The following is a 20,844-nucleotide window of genomic DNA, read 5'->3' as shown; positions in this document are numbered from 1 at the left end:
TAAGCGCTTAACAAATACCAACATTATTATTATAACCACTTCTCCAGTTTAGGTTGGAATATGAGTCATCTAGAGAACCAAATCTATTATACACAGAGAATTATCCAAACTTCACATTAGCTCATTTGTACAAAAATGCATTACAAAAGCAGCGGGAGACTAAGGCCTGACAGGAATCAATCATTTGACTTTTCTGGGTCTCAGGTTCCTCATCTGTAAAATGGAAATGCAATATCTGTTCTCCCTCAGACTTAGACTGGGAGCCCCATGTGGGGAAGGGACTGTGTCCAACCTATCTTGCCCCTACTCCAGCTCTTACTACAGTGCTTGACAGTGTAAAAGCTTAAGTAAAAGAGCCAAAAGATAAAACTTGAGAAGAGCATTTGCCACTTATAAAATGGTTACGCTTCATCTTCCAAAAAACAATATTCACATGCCTTATTTACAAAAGAACTATGGCAAAATTACCTTTATATCCAGAAACTATATTCTCATTTGATTAAATTCTGTCATTCTTCAAGGGCACACAAGCTTTTATTTTTTTTATTTTTAAGGCAGTGCAAATATGTGTGCGCAAAATAGAGTACACAGCTAATAGTGCAAAACAGGCCTATGATTCACTGCATTAGTCAATTTTAAATTATGAATATTATGAGGCCACATCTAATAGACAAAATTCTCCTACAGAACTGCAAACATCATAAAACAATTAGTGCATTATTAGTGTGATTAATATAAACAAAAACGAGTCAAGAAAAATGAATTGTGTGATGATATTTACCTTTCTTTGAGGGTTGTTCCCTGAAAAATAGTTTTCCTGCTTGAGAAATGGCTTGATTTCTGAAACCAATAGAGTTTAGAATTGTTAAATTGGTGAACAGGATATTGAGTTGTATAAATTCCTTCCTCAACTGTACTGTCTTCACCAAACATGGCCATTACATTTAGACTGTAAACTCACTGTGGGCAGGGAATGTGTCTGTTCATTTGTACTTTCCCAAGTACTTAGTACTGTGCTTCGCACACACTAAGCTCTCAACATGATTGAATTAACACTTCCAGTTCTGCCAAGCAAATTAATGTGAAATATATGCAGATAATTTTTTGAAAGTATGAGGAAGGAAACAAATATTTCAGAAAATCTCATTTGTAGTTTTATGATTCCATCTCTTGCTTCCTGATGACACAGTACTCATCTCTGAAGGTTGGTAGAGAGAGGAGAAAAAATTCGTTCATGAGCTCAAGGCCATCAATCCCATAATTCTAGAATTTCAAGTTATTAATCTGCCTGAAGGAATGCTACTGTGGTAGCAATTATCCTATCAAATGGATCCTGGACTACTGTCAGCATGCCTTTCTAGCAGCTTAACAATGGTATTACATCAGTAGTATGTAAATATTAAAGAGGATAGTGGCTAGGCAACTATTGACTTGGACACATCTCAAACCTTGCCCCTTGCTCACCCACAAGGTGCTCAACTCTGCACAAAACTGCCTACCTGGGAGAAGCCATTGCTTCCCATTTAAGTGGAACATCAGGAGGAACAAGAGGAAAACCAAATAGTCCCCATAAAACTGAATTTCCTAACCCCGAGAAGTGGACTAGCTCTAAGACCATTTTCAGGAAAATTCAAGGGAAGGTCAAGGTCAGATGGCCCAAAATCTATCCCTAGTGAGAGAATCACAAAGCTTCACTCTAATTCTTTCCCCCTCCCATAGTAAGATGACTGTCTTAAAAGGGGAAAAGGGAAAATTTAGAGGGAACATGTGTGACCTGGGCGAGAGAGAGGATAAATCTAAGGGCATAGGCTGGAATTAGACTAAAGTACCAGAATTGCTGCTTCAAAATGTCCCCGTCTATTTCTCTTCCCCACTTCCAATGGGGCTTTATCTCAGCCAGCCAGTCTATGCATGCCCAATTCATTTAAAAACCTGTCTATGGAATCCTAATTGTACTGCAACTACTAAAGGATCATTTCAAGAAGGGCAATTTTGTCCTTTAGCATCTTTTCCCTATGTGCCCCTAAGTCTATTCCCATATGTTAATAATTATGGTACTTGTTAAGAGCTTACTACATACCATGCACTGTGCTGAGCATTGGAATAGACACAACATAATCAGTTTGGACATAGTCTCTGTCCCACATAGGGTTCACAGTCTTAGTGGGAGGGAATAAAATTTAATCTCCATTTACAGATAAGGAAACTGAGGTACAGAAGTTCAGTGACGCCTCAGTCGCACAGCAGTGGAAAACCTAGGATTAGAACCCAGGTCATCTGACTACCAGGCCCATATTCTTTCCACTCAGGCCCTTACTACTTCTCTTGTATTCCTATTTAAAAAGCTCGAGGTACACACACATACACAGATTTTCAATATCACTTTTGATTCACAAACAGCTTTTATTATGGAATTGATTTTCAGTTGCTTGGTTTCATATTAAAAATACATTTCTTTTGTAGCTTCATAGTGAGTGCAAACAGTATTTGAAGTTAAGGGTCATATACTTGTACATAATTTTCCACTAATTTCTTGCAAAATTGCAGCAATGTCATAAAATATACAGGCTAAATTGTAACCTCTAACAGTTTCAATGGCAGTTACATATGTACATAATCACCAACAGTTAGCACCTTGCATGAAGAATTAGAGACATTTAAAGTTAAATGGCCTAAAACTATCAGAGCAAGTTGCTTAAAGCTTCATGATAACCTGATAAACTCCATTTTCCCACTTGAAAAGTAGGGCAAAGCAGACCATGAGCTCCAATCTACCCTGATTCCAGAAGGAGGAGTAGAATCTAATCATTCTGTGACAGTGCAACAAGAGAGTGAAAGTTCCAAAAGAACTAATGAAAATTTGATCCTTGTTGGTGATCCAAGACACTGAGGACTGTGTCTCTCTCCCTGAATTGTCCAGGTCTTGTTTTGTTCAATCCCAGGTGTTCTACCTATTTCAGAATTTGTTCCTTCACTTCTTCCCTAAGCCCTCACAGAAGACAAACTTTCTGCAAGTGTTGGGCATTACCAGTAGCTAAGGTACATTTGTGTTCCAAGGATTGTTTTTATCAAGCCTTAGATGCTCTTTGTGGGCAGGGAACTTGTCTACTAACTCTGTCATAATGTACTCTCCCAAGAGCTTAGTACAGTGTTCTGCAAACAGTGAGTAATCAATAAATTTAACTGATTGATATTTAATCAAATCAAAGCACTACCAACCTTAACCTTTTACACTGTTTTGATATTCAGGGAAGTCCAATAAGTCTTGTTTTCTTGTCTCTAAAAATGTAACCTGTTTTCTTACCCAATTGCTTAGAAATATTGAAAGCCTTTTTTACGCTTGTGTAGATATGGCCCCAAAATGGTTCTGTAAATAAGATAACTAGGCTGTTCAGCCTGTGCTTTCACTCACCTAAAATAAATCCAGTAATTTAATCTCCTTGCCAAAATATTCATCTGCTTCACTGTTTCATTAGTAGCAGTGACAGAGTGTTAGGATTCTAAATCTTGTACTAAGATAGTAGAAATGGTACTTTAACCTTGAAAAACATTCATTAATCTTGTTATGGATTTGGTCTTAATCATCCTTTTCTTTAAACTAAATGAAATTATCAAAGTTGTCATCAGCCATTAGCCTCATTAGCTCAAAAGCAGTCATTCTAAACTGTGTGCAGAGTGGAGTTTTGTAAAAGCCTTCTGTTATCATGTGGTAACTACATCACATACACATCCAGGATCCATGTGGAAACTTTTCCCTTGAAACCAGTCCTCAGTGGGCAGCAAGAAATACCTGAAGTTCAGAGGAAGACTAGGCCCAAGGAATGGTTGGCTAGATCAATTCCACCAAAAAAAAAAATAGATGACTTTATGGTGCAGAAAGAGCAGTAAAGGAGTCAACACCACTTCATAATTGGTGCTTCCTTCACATCTCTCTGCAATGACCACAGGATTATAGCCTCACGCAGCATTGTGAGGTAGAGGTGCAAACCCAGTGAGGGGCAGGGGTGGTGTCTAATATAATTACTTTAAATCTACCCCATGGTTTAGTACAGTGCTGGGCCTACTATAAGCACTTGAGTGTTTAATATAACAGTACCTCCATATAACAGCTGGAAAAGCAGAACTGCAAACGTGAACTGAATTGTGCAAGAACACACAGAGGCAGAGTGAGATGAAAAACCAGGCCTTTTGATTTCTAGCCCAGTACTCTTTCCCTCAGATTACATATCAATCAGTTGTACTTACTGAGAACTTATTGAGCTGGTGCTCAATTCCTAACCTTAAGAGATTTGCATTTTTTCTTCCCTTCAAGCAGCACTAAAGAGGTGCCTTGTCTATGGGTGTAGGGATTTAATATAGTTCCAGGATCCAAAGAGCCAGGCATCTCCCCTCCTCCATTCCCAACATCTTCACCAAAGAGAAACCCTGTCTTCCAATGAGCTCCGCATCATCAGAACTCCAGAGTCTGAAGGATGGAGCACAAACAAAGCTATGGCATTTTCTCTCTTCTGTCATGGCCCATTTGACCAAGAATGGCTCTGACTGGAGGATGGAGGAACTTAGGATTCTTCTTCTCTAGAGTATGTCATTGCTTTGTCATTATTTGTGATGTTCTAGTGCCTGTTTGATCTGAATTTTCCCACTAAATTTCAGAGTTTATCTTTCATTCAGTTTTTAATCAATCCAGCAATGATACTTAGCACTCTGTGAAATACTTGAGAGATTACATCCAGTAGCACAATAGAGCATACAGCCCCTTGCAGTCAAGAGACCTGCAATTCATTGACAGGATTATGAGCTCCCTGATGACTAGGGACCATATTAATATCCTTGTCCATTCCCCGGTGTTCGTCACAAAATAAACTATTAATATCATCTATACTTCTTAGTAATGCATAGATTCCTACAATCAATTATTTGTGGGATTACTGTGGGCAGATTGCTATATTAAGTGCTTGGGAGAGTACAAGAAAGTTGAAAGACAGTTACCTAGTATCCATAAATCAAATTTTAAAGCATGTTTCATCACCCTATTTGCTATCCTTATCCACATTCACCCACTATATAGATAATGGAATCCTTAATGCTGGAAATGCTAAACTACCATCTCTTCAGTGAATTTGGTCATGATAAAATCTGCCATGTAAGAACACAATGGGAAAATTTAACAAAAGCCATTTTGATCAATACTTAAGGATTTATTACTTCACCACTCTATATCTATACCTTTAGTAAAATATCTATACCTTCAATACAATGCAAGGGTAGATTTCAGTATGACTTCCATATTCGGATTTCACATCATGCTAATTTTTCACTTGCCTTCTTCAGAAGGTCCAAAAATGTGAAAGCATGAAAATTCACTCTAATACATCAATCATAATACTTAATAGCCTTTTCAAACCATAAGAATAATATTGACTAAATAGCAAATTTCACAAATATTTGCAATTAAAAGGTAATATAGTAATTTTGAAACAAAATACAATATCAATGAAAATTCTTCTTCCAGTAATGTCTATCACACATAAGTAGTAAGTGCTGATGAAGAAAGCTTAATTAGTACCATCCTTTTCAGCAGTAATATCTCACTAAAAGCTTCTTGTGATGGAATGGTCACAAGAATTAAAAGTTGGATTCTCAGTGGATAATTTTTAGTATAAAACCAAGCTAACTTCAAAATGGCTACAAAACCATAAGAACAGAGTCCTGCTGTACTAGGCAAATTATTTCAATGATTTGCAATATCATATTTTTCAAAATGCTTACAATATCAGGAGGCAGAAAACCAATTTGCAGTTGGAAGAAACTTAAACTGATTTTGTGCAATTAGATTGTTAGACCTACTCTGCACTAAAACTAATAGGTTCAATAACTTTAAATGTTAAAATTTAATTCCTCAGACTATTTTAGAATATTAAAGAAAAAGAGCTTTACTGGGCAGAAAAAGCTGGCCCCATATAGAAGCTTATGCATACAAGACATGGGAAAGCAGAGAAACATAGCAGGCTTCTTAGCATTTAGGAGCTTAACCAAGTGGATCTTGTTCACACTATAGTCACCTTCAATAAGACCATCTTATGGCTGAATTTTATTTCTACTTTCAGTTAAAGTTAAAGACAGTTTTATAATCTAAATAAATAAATCTGGTAAAGAAAGCACCTGTAAAAATTCACTTGGAACCAGTCAGAAAAAAAAAAATCCTTAATTGAAAGTCCACCAAAATATACAAAAAACAAACAAAGCAGTAAGTTAGTGACTCCAGTCCACAGTACCTTGCTGATAATTTCCAGGGAGAAAAGTGTTCCTATTTTGCCCAAATTCTTATGAGCATGATTTTTTTGAATGATAAATAGCATAAAGTGAAGGTTTTTGTTGAAGTAGGAATATGCAGTATAAGTTTTTTACTTATAGAAATGGAGATTTTAATTCTATACAAATACAGGTAATTTTAGGAGCTTTTTAAAAGCTAAATAATAATTTCCACACAGTTGAGCATTATTTAAACGGCTTCTTTGAACTCAATAATCCCCCACTAGCCAAAAGGAGTTAATACAGGTTCCAAAACTTTGAGTTTGTCCCAAGGGCATAGCTTAGACTCTGGGATATTAATTATCCAGTCAACTAGAGTAACATTTAAAAAGTTGCCATGACCAGATTCAACCTAATCTATGGTTTGGGAACCTCTGGCTCAGCCTTAAAGGAAAAGGAGCATACCTTGAGTCCTGTAGCAAAATATGTTTTCTTATATAACCAGTAATGTCCTATTCATACAGCAACTGTGGTAGACATGGCAAAGATTAGTAAAATTGATGAAGCAGCCCAAATGTATTGGCCTTCTAAAATTCCTTATGCAAGTCAGCAGTTAATCCAAGAGATGGGGAAATAATATTTTGTTCATCATGTAGTGGTGTCATAAAAGTGTGCTCTCTAATACCTAGTCCCAAATAGCACCTGAAGAAACCCGTTAGTTGTCTTCAAAGGAGCAAACTCCTCTTCACTGTGCTAAAGGTACTTAAAGCTCAAGGATGCATCCTTTATAATGCACAAAACATTTTTCTCCCTAATCCTGCTTTTCTCTACAGATGAACCCTCTCTACTCCACCCCAATGTCCCCAGTGCTCTTGTCCGCTGTGTGATCTTGGGCAAGTCATTTCACTGTGCCTCAGGTACTCATCTGTAAAATCGGTATTAAGATTGTGAGCCCAATGTAGGACATGGACTGTGTCCAACCTGATGCCTGATTATCTTGTATCTACCTCAGCGTTTAGTACAGTGCTTGGCACATAATATGTACTTAAATACCATTAAAAAAAACCCAAAAAACAAGGAATTGGCTTGCCCCAGGTTTGATCCAGATTGCTTCCACATACTGCATTTTCCTCGGTCTTTGGTTCACTCTGCTAAATAAAATTTTCCTGTGGCAATAACAGGTAGGCATTGGAAAAACACTGGGGGAAAAAAAAAGATCATGCCTATTAGGTGCCCCTTTCTACAACCATCACAACCTGCCAATAAGGAGTTTCTCTGTTCTTTTCTTTATTTCTGCTTGGCTTTGTGGCCATGTTTGTGACAGCTGCTTGTTCAATTCCCTCTGGTTTCTTGCAGCTACTGAAAATCTAAACAGTGACAGTTGCTTTGAGTGATAACACTGAGTAAAGAAACGAAAAGGTGTTCTTGTGTTTTTTTCCTCCTAAGCATACTGCCTAATGTGTCTTTAGGGCAAAGATCTTATTTCTCCTAATGAAAGTTTCTTTTTATGATCCCAGATAGCACAGATGGAAGAGAACTATTAGATCAGTTATTTCATCTCCTTATCAGTGCAAAAGAGTATGAAAGAACATTATCTGCTTGTCTCATCCTCTGAAGAGAACACCAGGGCTCCCTTTATAGAAGTGCAAGACCAACCACTTTTCACATCAAGATTGTTTTAACTACTGTGTCCTACCTCCTAGTATCCATTCAAACCAAAAGTAATCTCTCCTGCCCTCTAACCACACAACACAGATCTTCTAGAAGGCTCCAAGTGGAATTGATTTTCTTTCCACCCCAAACCCTTAGCTGTAACTTCAATAGCTCTACCTAGAGCTGCACTATCTACCCCTAGAGCTCTGCATTTATACAAGCTGGATCTATAAAGGCTGAGTCAAGCAGAGAGTTAAATGTGATCAGTGAAGACTGGGAAATGTCAGGGTTGCAAAACCAAAGCTTTGTTAGAAAATATATAATTAAGATCCAATTAGGGACACTATAGGTTGCACTAAATTCTTTCAAAATTGATGAAAAGAATTTGCCACAAATGGTATCAGATTAATCAAATTCAGTAGAAACTGTCAGGTTAAGGCTGCGTCCTCAGGTGGGGCTACTGAAACCCTGGACACAGTACAGAGTGCTTGGTTCATAGAAAGTGCTTAAAATACCATCATTATTTTCAGCCAGATAGCTGAATAAAGCCTCAAGCCTGGCAGTGTGATAGCCAACTCCTGTGATGAGTCTTCCCCACTCTTCTTGGTCCTCATAGTTCAGGTTTGTCATTTTAGTGTGCTTGAATACCTAATCTCAAACGGCAACAGAAGAAACAGGAGCAAACTTCTCTTTACTGTACTCAAAGTACTTAACTCTCAAGGGAGGCATCCTTTATAATACACAAAACAGTTTTCTCCCTAATCCTGCTTTTCCCTACAGGGGCACTCCCTCTACTCCACCCTAATGCTCCTCACACAGCTGCCTTGGATACTGTCTCCTGGAAACATTTTCTAATCTTGACTTCATGGACACTATCCTCTTCTCCCACTCTGACAGCTCTTTCTCAGTCTCTTTCACAGGTTCTTCTTCAGCCTCCCACCCTCTAACAGTGGGAGACCCTCAAGGCTCAGTTCTGGGTTCCCCTTATATTTTCCATCTATAAAATCAACTCACCTGGTGAACATGTGTTCCCATGGCGTCAGCTATAATCTTTATGCAGATGTTCCGATTAGATTGTAAGCCCATCAGTGGGCAGGGACTATCAGTTGCCAATATGTATATTCCAAGTGTTTAGTACAGTGCTCTGCACATAATAAGCACTCAATAAATACTCTTGAATGAATGTTTCCCACATCTACCTCTCAAGCTTCCATCTCCCTCCTCTTCTGTCTCACATTTCCTCCTGCCTTCAAGGCATCTCTACTTGGATATCAAATTTAACATGTCCAAAACAGAACATCTCCCCAACTAAATGCAAACCTATGTCTTTCCCATCCCTATAGCTAACACCATTATTCCTGTATCACATGCCTGTAACCTTGGCATTATCTTCAATTAATATATCTCATTCAGCCCACATACTCACTGTCACCAAACCTTATTCATGCATCACTAAAACCCTCCATTTCATCTCCAAACAGTTTTACATTGAAATGCAAGCACTTAGCATATCCCACCTTGATAACTGACTGCAGCCGCCGTCTCACAGACCTCCCTGCCTCCTGTCTCTCCTCAATTAAGTCAATAGTTTATTCTGCTGTCTGGATCATTTTTCTAAAAAACAACATTCAGTCTTCTCTCCCCACTCCTCCAGAACCTCTACTGGTTGCCAGTCCACCTCTGTACCAGACAGAAACTCCTTCCCATTGACTTTAAAGCACTCTATCATTTTTACCCCCTCCTACTTTATCTTACTGATTTCTTACTACAACCCAGCCCTCATACTTCACTCCTCTAATATCAGTTAACTCACTGTACCTTATTCTTATCCATCTCACTATTGACCCCTTGTCCATATTCTCTCTAACCTGAAACTCCCTCCCTATACTTGTATATGACAAAGTCCGTCCCCCCCCAACCAACCTTCAAGGTCTAATTAAAATCACATCCCCTTCAAGCAGCTTTCCCTAATTAAACTCTCTTTTCTCTTATTCCATCTTCCCTCTGCATCCCCCATGCACTGGATCTGCACTTTTTAAATCACTTAATATTCACCCTATCACTTATGTATATACCTATCATTTCACTGGCTCTCTCCTTATCTAGACTGTAAGATACTTGCATGCAGGAAACATCTATATCAGTTCTAAGGTACTCTCCCAAATGCTTAGTACAGTGCTCTGCACACAATAAGTGCTCAAATATTACTGGCTGATTGATATGATGGGGCCTTTACTTCCCCCAGGAATCGCTAATAACATTACAGCATTGGTCAGAGAAACCAGAAATAATCTGTTCATTAGGCTCCCATGCTGATGTCAGCATCCCCTGAAATATCTAGTGGAGGGTTTATTTAGCACCAAAATTAGTTTAACATCATGGGACAATTGATTCAGGCAAGCTTAAAAAAAATGCTAATCTGACACACTCAGATTCTAGGTTTTGTTAAGGCCAATGAAATAACCTTTGCCTTCTTAGAGGTTTTTGCCTCAATTCTCTATTGCCTGAAAAGACACAATCTTTGGTAAATTCACTTTTGCTAATTATCTGGATCACTGAGGCAATGGTATACTTTGGTTTCTGGTTGTATTCATTTATGTATCATTTAGACAGCAAAATATTGCCTATTTCATTCAAAAAAAAAAGTATTTTGTTTGAAGAATCTAGTTAATTGAAGTTAAAGGGTATTCTGGAACCTAATTCTATCAAAACTTTGAAAAAGTAGACCTGGCTTCAGTAGTGCTTTTTATAAACTCTTTACCAAACCATTTTGCTCTTGCCCTGATTTATTTTATTTCACTGAACTAAAGTTATTCATTTTACACATTTCTAATAAACCAAGGGTTAGAAATTATAGCTAATTAAGACTTTTAGGCATAAGTTGATTTAGGATGAATTGGTAAAATTGAAGATCGTAAGGAATATGGCCTAGGACTGCTGCTACTCATCCTCTTCCTTAATTAATGTTGTGTTCATCCCACAGGTGAAGCCCATAGCCCAGCATTCTACTAAAGGAGGCAGACTGATACAAATTAAAGCAATATTGGGATTTTCAAGTCTAGTAATCTCTGGAGCAAGTGATGAAACTCAAGTAATCAAAAATTAACCTCGAACAAATCCAATTTGATCTTCTCACTCAGCACCTCCCTAATGCCCCAACTGTTTAACATTATACATTTTTCTTGCATCTTTATCACTAAGAACCAATAATTTTCTAACCAAACTATCACTGATATGAAAATTTATATTTTATGGCATAAAACCTAAACCAAGAGAATGAACAGTTTGCAGGTATGTCCTAATCTCTCCTGGTGAATATACATTCCCATCCTACCTCTATTTTTGGAGCTGAGATGTTAGCATGTTTATCTGATAATACATTTTAAAGGGAACTCTTTTCTCCCAATAGTATTTTGTAGTCCTGGACCTCAGTCTATCACCCAAAGTACCCAACCACCACTAGCCCATCCTGAATCTCATAATAATAATAATGATTTTGGTATTTGTTAAGTGCTTACTATGTGCCAAGCACTGTTCTAAGTGCTGGGGTAGATATAAGGCAAACAGGTTGTCCCACATGGGGTTCACAGTCAATCCCCATTTTCCAGATCAGGCAACTGAGGCACATAGAAGTGAAGTGACTTGCCCAGTCACACAGCTGCACAGCTGGTAAGTGGCAAATCTGGGATTAGAACCCATGACCTCTAACTCCCAAGCCCGTGCTCACCGGGGTGGGGGGGTGGGGGGGGGGGGAAGAGCCACAGCACCTCTTTGAAGTTTTCTCACCTTTGCCACTTGAGTCTGATGAGGTCCATAGGATTTTTTTAGGTGGTTGTTTTTTTCTCCAGAAATGCAGTCCTTATCAAGAAGGCATTCACTAGAAAAACCACAAGAATGAGAAAATTATGAGCACACCAAGATTAACAATGTTTAGTCCAACTAACACAATACGACAACCCTCTGGGGGGCTTAAGAACTATATAAAATATACTAGTTATTGCTTATGCAATACTAAACATAAATGCAACTGGTTCAGTGAAGTTGGAAAAGTTACTAGCAATTTATAATTTTCATCTGTGTTTCCTTATGCACATACTTCTCCAGCAAAAAAAAAAGTTTGTCAACAATTGAATTTTTCAATGTAAACAACAAATATTTACCGTGTTAAAAAAAAAAAAAAACAAACCTACCTTCATTGGGTTTTGTTTGGTTTGACTGACTGGAGTTGGAAAAGCTGCCCAAAACATCTTTGATCTAATTTACTCAGAGGACTTCAGCAGAAGGGTGCAGCTTGAACTTCTTATGCTGTGTAAGATGATTACCTTTGAAGGGATGATTATTTTACAAGAAAATAAATATATGAAGTGATAGAAAACATTTCACCTCCAAGTTGAATTCTAAAAGCACACACCATATAAGCTACTAGAAAAATGACAAACTATGCTTACTCACTAATTTAATACAGTGCAGGGATACTGGCTAGGGTTAGAGTAGTAAGAACCAAGGTCCTCTGACTCCCAGGCCTGTGCTTCCACTAGGCCACTCTGCTTTTCTCCTTTTCCTTCCTGCCCCACTTTTCTTTAATACATACTCCAGTTCCCCCAATTGAATCTACCTGAAATAGGAAGTCCCTGAGCTGCTGCTTGAGAGCTAAATGACAGGAGTCTGGCAGACAAGGAGAAAGGGAAAGCTGTGGTTTCTAAATCATCTCCAATTGACCCCCAACACCTTCTACCCTCCAGCACCTGGGTTTACATACCTGTCAAAACTTTCTCCATCTGCTGGGCCCTCAGCACAGTCAAATAATGGGCCAGATAATTGCAGGACAAAATGTCTTGCTGCTCACCACACCTGCCTTCCACTGAGACAAGGACCAATATTATACAGGAGGCAAGTGGACAAGGAGGAAAAGGAGAGCTGTGGTTTCTAAATAATCTCCAACTGATTCCCCACAGTCTGCCCATCCCAGGCACCTGGGCTTGCATACCTGTGGAAGCTCTCCCTCTTTCTGCTGGGCCATCAACATCCTCAAACAAGGGGCCAGGTAATTAATTTTATTATACCCCTGACATTTAGTACAGTGCCTGGCACATAGCAAAGACTTAAATACAATCAAATAGTATTATGTATCATCTCCACCCTGAGATAGCACACAGCTCCTCAGATTAAGTCAGGCCCACGAGGCCTTGCCAGGTAAGAAACTACATAGACCCTTCTCCCCTCCCTCAGCACAGCATGAAAAGCCAGGATGATGACTTCCAACAGACAATACCACCCCCTAAGGGCCCCAAAGACTTTCCCTCAGGCCACCGGATTGGTTCCTTTATCTGCCCTGCCCACTGACAATTCCCAGCTGATGACTGACTCAGCTGCTAACAGTTTGGCAACATCTGCCCCTTCACCTCATCTGGATTGGCTGTCTTTTATATAACTTCTGACGAGCCTGTGTTCTCTCAATTGCCTCCATCCAATCACCTCATTTTTGACCCTCTCGGACACTGTAAATTCCACCTGGGAGAAGGACTACATCCAATACACCACACCACCACCCCACCCATGCATACAGTGAACTGCCCAGGGCCAACATGGTCAACAGGAACAACATGGAGCTCTAATGATGATAATAATCATTTAGGTACTTGCTAAGCCCATACTATGTTAGCCCATTGTGGGCAGGAATTGTCTCTTTGTTGCTGTACTGTATTCTCCAAGCACTTCATACAGGGCTCTGTGCACAGTAATAATAATAAATAAATACAACTGAATGAACAACCAAGTTTCCTTGTAACACTCCCCAGTGCTTAGGGTAGTGCCTGGCCCAAAGAAAGGATTTAACTAATACCATAGTGATTATTCAACCACTCAACCCCTACAGCCTCACTTAAGTGAGGCCTGTGGAACCCAGCTTGATTTAAGGGGATGCTTTCCACCATCCTCCATTCATTTCTGGCTCAATCACTGCTCCAGAGGACACTGTTTCCCTGCTGCTCTTTTTTCAAGGGGGCCTCATCTTCTTCTATTCCCCAAGACTCACTGAAAAGAAGGAGTTAGTTTCCTTCTTGCTCCCCAAAGCCCAGTTCATCTGACTTTACTCCTCACTAAAATTATTTGTCATTGCTATTTCCTGCCCTACCAGCCACCTCCGACTTTCTGAATGATTTTAATCTCCCTTTCTTTATCTCTTCTTCTGACCTTAAACCAACCCTAAGGCCTTCAACACCCACATGAAAAATCCTACCTACCAACCTTTCCACTGCCTCTTTCCTCTTGCACTTGTTTGCTCATTCACTCTCTCTCACTCTCTCTCTCTCTCTCTTTAAGGCCACTGACCTCTTGCTCCACCTGACTTAAACCACTCATCAGTTTGGAAGCACATTTGTCTCATCATCTCAAGCTACTGTATAATCCCCTCACTAACACTGAAATTCTTCTATTTGACCACAGCCTCATTAGTTGCCTTCTCCCAATAGCCCTTTTACCCACAAATCTGTCCTTTTTAAAAATGATAATATTTGTTAAACAAATTACTATGTGTCAAGCACTGCTGCAAGCATTGCAATAGGCACAAGTTAATCAGGTTGGACACAGAGTCCCTGTCTCACAACGAGTTTATAGTCTGAGGAGGCGGGAGAAGCAAGACGCAATGTCGCTTAATGGATGGGTCGTAAACTGGGATGAGGCATAACCAGCTCTGCCAGTTGTCTGCTGTGTGACCTTTTACAAGTAATTTAACTTCTCTGTGCCTTAATTACCTCATCTGTAAAATAGGGAGTGTAAGACTGTGTGGGGTATGGACTCTGACAATCTGATTAGCTTGTATATACCCCAGTGCATACTAAAGTGTTGGCATATAGCAAATGTTTAACAAATACCATTAAAAAATAGGAGAAAAAATATTAAATTGACATTTTGCAGTTGAGGAAACTGAGGAACAGAGAAGTTAAGTAACTTGCCCAAAGTCATACAGCAGACAATTGACAAAACAAGGATTAAAACCAAGGTCCGCTGACTCCCAGGTCCATACTTTTTCCACTATACCACACTGCTTCCCACATTGATAATATACTATCTTACATAAAATTATGTCAGCAAAATATTTGAAAGTCAGTACATACTTTTCATTCTTTGTCTTTGTAAAAAATCACCCAGCTACTGTTCACCCCGTCTGAGCATAGTCCCTCCTCAGAAGGTCAGTCAGCATGGCTCAAGAATCATGAACAGACCCACTCTTCCTATGACACACTCTGACACTGTTTCCCTCCTAGTATTCCCATCTATGTTCTCACATGATGCTGAGCCACTATGCACAGAACCACAGCTTATGCATGTGTTGAGAGGTAGTGGGGGTGTGGATATAGGAGATCATCCCTCTAAACAATTAACTCGTCCTCTCCCAATATCCTCAATTATGGGGGAGTCTTGGACCCTGGCCAACTAACCTTGTGTGAGTGGAGGTTTACAGAGACCCATATAACTACCTCATTCGCACCAGATTGGTACTCCACCCCTTCCTTTCCCAGCTGGATTCCAGTAAACCCAAGTCAGCATCCTCTGCACCCTGTCTCCCACCAAAATATGGAATCCAGAGAACTACAACCAGATTTGAAATATTGGGGACAGTTGTGTAGGACACATTAGTACATGTAGTCAGCCACTGCTTCCCCCTGCTTCCCGATATGGCTAACGGTTTCTAGATTACCAATGAGCAGGAAGTGCAGGCCTTCCTGTTGGTGGGAAAGCTGAGATCACCAAAGGGTGTGAGGATTAAGAACATTTTATCCTGTAAGGGTCTTAGTCTATGAGGAGATAAAGTTGTAGGGGAGTAAAAAATATCATCATAGAAATTAGCAAAGCCAGAAGAAAAATCTCTACTCAACCAGGACCCAAGCAGAATGGCAAAATTCAACCAAGTCTTAGGTATGCAGTATTAATAGGCCTAAGGAAAAAAAATTCAAAAAATCAACTTGTGGTAAATACCAATCACTTAAACTGTAGACTTCAAGAAATTCTGATCTTCAGTGCAAGCTAAAATCAGAACGCAGCATCAGGAATAAAGCATTTCAGGAAAGTAACTGCTTACCAGATCCCTGAATATTAGTTAAATGTTTTAATGGTATCACCATGTGAGGATTCAATTAACCTCTCCTGACATCAGTGGCATAGAATTTTAAGGGATCTGAGGCATGAAAATAGAAGTTGCAATTGAAAACTGACCCTATATAAATTGAACAGAGTGCATTAATAATGTTTAAAAAAATACTGAAACCAGTGCGGTACTTCACCTAGTTTTGAAATACTGCCAACACGTGGAAAGCAATTTAAAGTACTTTCTAATACAAAGACTGAAAAGTTAAGTGGCTTATTTTCCTCAGATTCATGTTGTAATTCTTATAGGTCAATTTTTAACTTTTTGACCCTAGGATATTTTTATCCAAGTATGAACACATTTCCATTCCTCTAGGATCCAAACTTATAGCACTTTCACTTGCATAAGCTAAAAGAATCTTGGCAACCTGAAGGGTTCAAGAACTGGTCCATTTGGACTGGGCAATGATTTGGCAACCAGACTTGCTTTTATGATACATGCCTACTGGATTAATCAACCTGACTGCAAGAGGTTTTTTTGTGTGTGTCTTTAAAAGGCTAATACCCCTCCATGAACAGCTAACTTTTCCCTTTTTACTAAACCTTGCATGGTAAACGATTTTGGAACCTGCAATCTATCAATTGATCAATGGAATTGATTGAGCATATACTATATGCAGAGTACTGTACGATATAATACACATTACCTGCCCATAATGAGTTTATTGTCGAGAGGAGGAGACAGAGATTAATATGTTAACAATTATAATTTAAAGTTATGTACCTAAATTCTGTGAGGTTGGGGGTGGGGTGAATATCAAATGTCCAAAAGTTACAGATCCAAGTGCATAGACGATGTGAAGGGAGAACAAGCCGGGGAAAAGAGAGCTTAATCAAGGAGTGACCTTAATAGGTCCTACAGCAAATATGACCTTTTATCTAATTCTGTATTTAGTAGAATTAGATGACTCCACTAAAAAAAAAATCCCTTTGAAAAATAAATTTTTGATCGGTAAGTTTAGAACTAGAATTCTACCTCAAATTTCTTTTCATTGGTAAATCCTTATAATAGTAGTGATCTGTTTTCTCATTACCTTGTTCAATTATTCTGTGAAGCTGTTCTCTATGATTCTATACATTCTTTATTAACATTATTCTTATTTATAATTGGTCTTTGTTAAGCACTTACTATGTGCCAGACATGGTACTAATGAGGTTGGACACAGTCCATGTCCCACATGGGGTTTACAGTCTTAATCCTCATATTACAGATAGGGGAACTGAGGCACAGAAAAGCCCAAGGTCACACAGCCTACAAGTTTCCACTGCACAGTACACAGGACATCAGTGGAATTCAGTGACTCCCATTTCAATATGATGGAAGAATGGTTGATTCTACTTGTTTACTAGAGGTTGATGACTTGGATGTGAGTCTTAGAAAAGGAAAGAGCAGAAGTAATATTATACGGTTGCCTACAGTCATTTCTACTATAAAAATGATCTTGCTTTTTTGGGGCAAAAAACCAAATATTTTCCATTAAGTTTTCTAACAATTGGTAATGGGTTATTTAAAGGATAAACTAGCTTAGGCTTTCTTTTCCTCTGCTCCTGTCCTACTAAAAGGATAAAAGTCATTATGAGATGCAAATTGTCTAATAGGAATGTTCCTGGAAGAGACTGCTATACAAGTTATTTACAGAAGCAATGGATTATGCTATAGGTGGAGAGTGCACAACGTTAAAAGCCAGAGAGCATGGCTTAGAAAGAGTTTAAACGATGCAGTGCGACTGAAGAGTGATGCAAGTAATAAGATGGGTTAAGGGGCAGGTGGAGGTAGCAAAGAGTGTAATACATTTATTTAATGGAATGCCTGTCTCTTATAGCACTGATGAAAGAAAATGGTTGTTATCCCCTGGAAGTCACTCTTAGCAACCCACCTAAACAGTGCATTTGGAGGGATTTTACTGTTCACATTCATTTATATTTCCAAATACAAAAGCACCCTTTCTTATACATAAAAATGTCAATTCATTTCATCAAGCACTGAAGGTGAAAACACTGACCTGCCTAAGAATTGTAACTCTCCTTTTTGTTAATGTACCTAAGGAGAACAATAAGGGCTAATGGGTTTGCTCTGTGAGGTCCTATCCAAATAGAGCTTTTCAACCATTCTGGGTCTACAAACTCACGCAGGAAGTCTTTGGCACCATGCAAGTGCTAATTTATTAATTTAGCAAATGCTCTCCTTATAGAGTTATTTCATATGTGAGTAATTTACTGCATAGGATCAGATCCAGTATGAGTGCCAAGTAACTCTTCCTGAAGTCATGCTTCCCAAAGTTAAAAAATCATCTGTTTGATAGAATGCCTAGCAGGTCCTGAGGGATAATTAGATAGAGAGAACCGCACTAAAAAAACTGAGAGGCACATTACGTAGATCACTTCTAATACATTTTAAGCAGTGGCTCTCTACTTTTGCCCTATAATTATTTCTTACACAATATGATCTATCCCAGGGCAGAATATTTGAATATAACCACAACTTTCAGCAAAAACTGCTAATGAAGGAGCAATGCTTAGTTCTATCCTGCACATGAACATGCATAAATCATCATCTCAAGACCCAATAACAGAATGAGCTACTCTATTATTTAAGACTTGGAGTACTCAATACGTTAGATTCCCCCAAACTAATGACTTGGTGAATACTTTCTTACTGAGTAAAACTTTCTCATATCATGAACTAATTTCAATTAATTTGCCAACCATAAAGTTTTAATACTGCATTTTCTAATTACAATACAACTTCATATAAAATGTTGGCAGCGCTTGTGTGAAACTGAATGAAAGAAGCATACTAAATGAATGACTTGATAGGACAGTTCTAAAAACTTTTCAGAGATGAAATTTCTTATTCTCCAGCTTAATTGCAGTTTGCTTAAAGATGGCACAATCACTTATGCCAAAAAAAATATAGAATGGGACATTTGGCATGTGATTGTAGCAAAATTAATTTTTAAGCCAATTTGAGAAGCAGCATGACCTAGTGGATAGAGCATAGGCCTGGGAGTCAGAAGGACCTGGGTTCCAATCCTATTCCACCACTTGTCTGCTTTGAGACCTTGGGCAAATCACTTGACTTCTCTAGGCCTCAGTTACCTCATTTCAAAATGGGGATTAATATTATAGGCCACAAGTGGGACATGGATTCTATCCAACCTGATAATAATGGTGGCATTAGTTAAGCACATACTAGGTGGCAGGCACTGTACTAAGTGCTGCAGTGAATATAAGGAAATTAGGTTGGACACAATCCCTGTCCCAAATGGGGTTCACAGTCTTAATCCCCATTTTTGCTAATGAGGTAACTAAGGCACAGAAAAGTTAAGTTACTTGCCCAAGTTCACATAGCAGACAAGGGCAGGATTGAAATTTGAACCCAGGTCCTTCTGACTCCCAGTACCATGCTCTACTCACTAGGCTGAGCTGATTCTCAAAGAAGCTGATTAGCTTGTATCTACCACAGTGCCTAGTACAGTGCCTAGCACATAGTAAGTGCTTAACAAATATCATAAAAAGTTAACAAGTTCTGAGAATTTTAGGAAACACAAGAGAGAAATACATATCCTTTAAATATGCATGTTAATATAACCTGTCTTTTTCTTTCCTCTAAGAAAGCACTTACTATGTGCCAAGCACTGTACTCATCACTGGAGTAAAAACAAGACAACCAGGTTGGACAACAGTCTCTGTTCCACATGGGGCTCACAGTCTAAGTAAGAAAGAGTAGTGCGTAATTCCCATTTTACAGATGAGGTAACTGAGGCACAAAAAAGCCAAGTGACAGGCCCCAAGATCACTCATCTGACAGGTGGCAGAACTGGGATTAGAACCAAAGTCCACTGACTCCCAGGCCTGAGTTCTTTCCACTCACCTCACTGCTTCTCCTCTTCAATTTCAGTAGAAATCAGCCTATACTATCAAAATGAATGAAGTTAAAAAACAGTAACATTCTGATCAGGTCTATCCAAGAAAAGCAAGGTGCAAATATGTCACTATCACTAAAGATTATGTGTCTGGATCATTTAGCTTCCTTCATCATCCCTACCCAAATCCTCCCCCAACAACCTCCCCCAGCCAACCCCAGCCAAAAAAAATACACCTTTTCACATTAGATGGGCCTAGGGCTCAATAAATCATTATAATTGCCTCAACTACTCATTTTTCTTTGGTTCAGGAAGTCAAAGCAAAAAATGTTTTCTTAAGCTTTCTTTCCAAGAAAAATGAGTTCTCTCTTCTCCTGGTTTTACTAGAAAAAAAATTATAATGATAAATTTGTGTAGTCACTCATTTCTATAGCAACATTAAAGTTATTCAATAATAATAATAATAACAGTAATAATGATAATGTCTTGATTGTGAATAGCACCATTATTTTCCCAAAGTATTTTCATATCAATTATCTCAGTTCAGTTTCAATCAGTGATTTACTGAGGACTCACTGTGTGCAGAGCATTCTACTTAAGCTCTTGAGAGGGGTACAATATAAAAGATTGGTAGACCAGCTTATAGTCTAGAGAATCTCATTACATCCTATGAGTTAGGGAGAGGGAGGAATTACCCTCATTTTAAAGGTGAGGCAAGTGAGGCACAGAGACATTAAATAAATTGCCAATGGTCCCCCAGAAGGCCAAAGGGACTACACTAGAATCCAGGTCTCCTGATTTGCTGATCCATGCTCTGCCACAGTTCAAACTGTCTTCAATGATATGCCCAGAGAAACTGTTCAATAAAGAAATAAAATATGAGCAAAAAGGATATACCTAATAGTTGTGTAAATGATAAATCTATTTC

At 38.7% G+C, this 20,844-nt stretch overlaps 1 long non-coding RNA gene across 1 annotated transcript in view; it reads right to left on the bottom strand.

The window, feature by feature from the left end:
* The window catches only part of LOC120638937, a 43,353-nt gene that overhangs the window by 9,303 nt on the left and 13,206 nt on the right, over window positions 1-20,844 (bottom strand). The window contains exons 2-4 of the long non-coding RNA XR_005660995.1: window positions 12,096-12,227; window positions 11,692-11,782; window positions 782-840 (exon numbers count right to left, since the gene is read on the bottom strand). This is a non-coding gene — a long non-coding RNA (uncharacterized LOC120638937). The remainder of the gene's footprint in view (window positions 1-781; window positions 841-11,691; window positions 11,783-12,095; window positions 12,228-20,844) is intronic.

This window comes from Ornithorhynchus anatinus, chromosome 17 (genome assembly GCF_004115215.2).
Source record: "Ornithorhynchus anatinus isolate Pmale09 chromosome 17, mOrnAna1.pri.v4, whole genome shotgun sequence".
Lineage (NCBI taxonomy): Eukaryota > Metazoa > Chordata > Mammalia > Monotremata > Ornithorhynchidae > Ornithorhynchus > Ornithorhynchus anatinus.
This window is presented reverse-complemented; position numbering and strand designations above follow the sequence as displayed.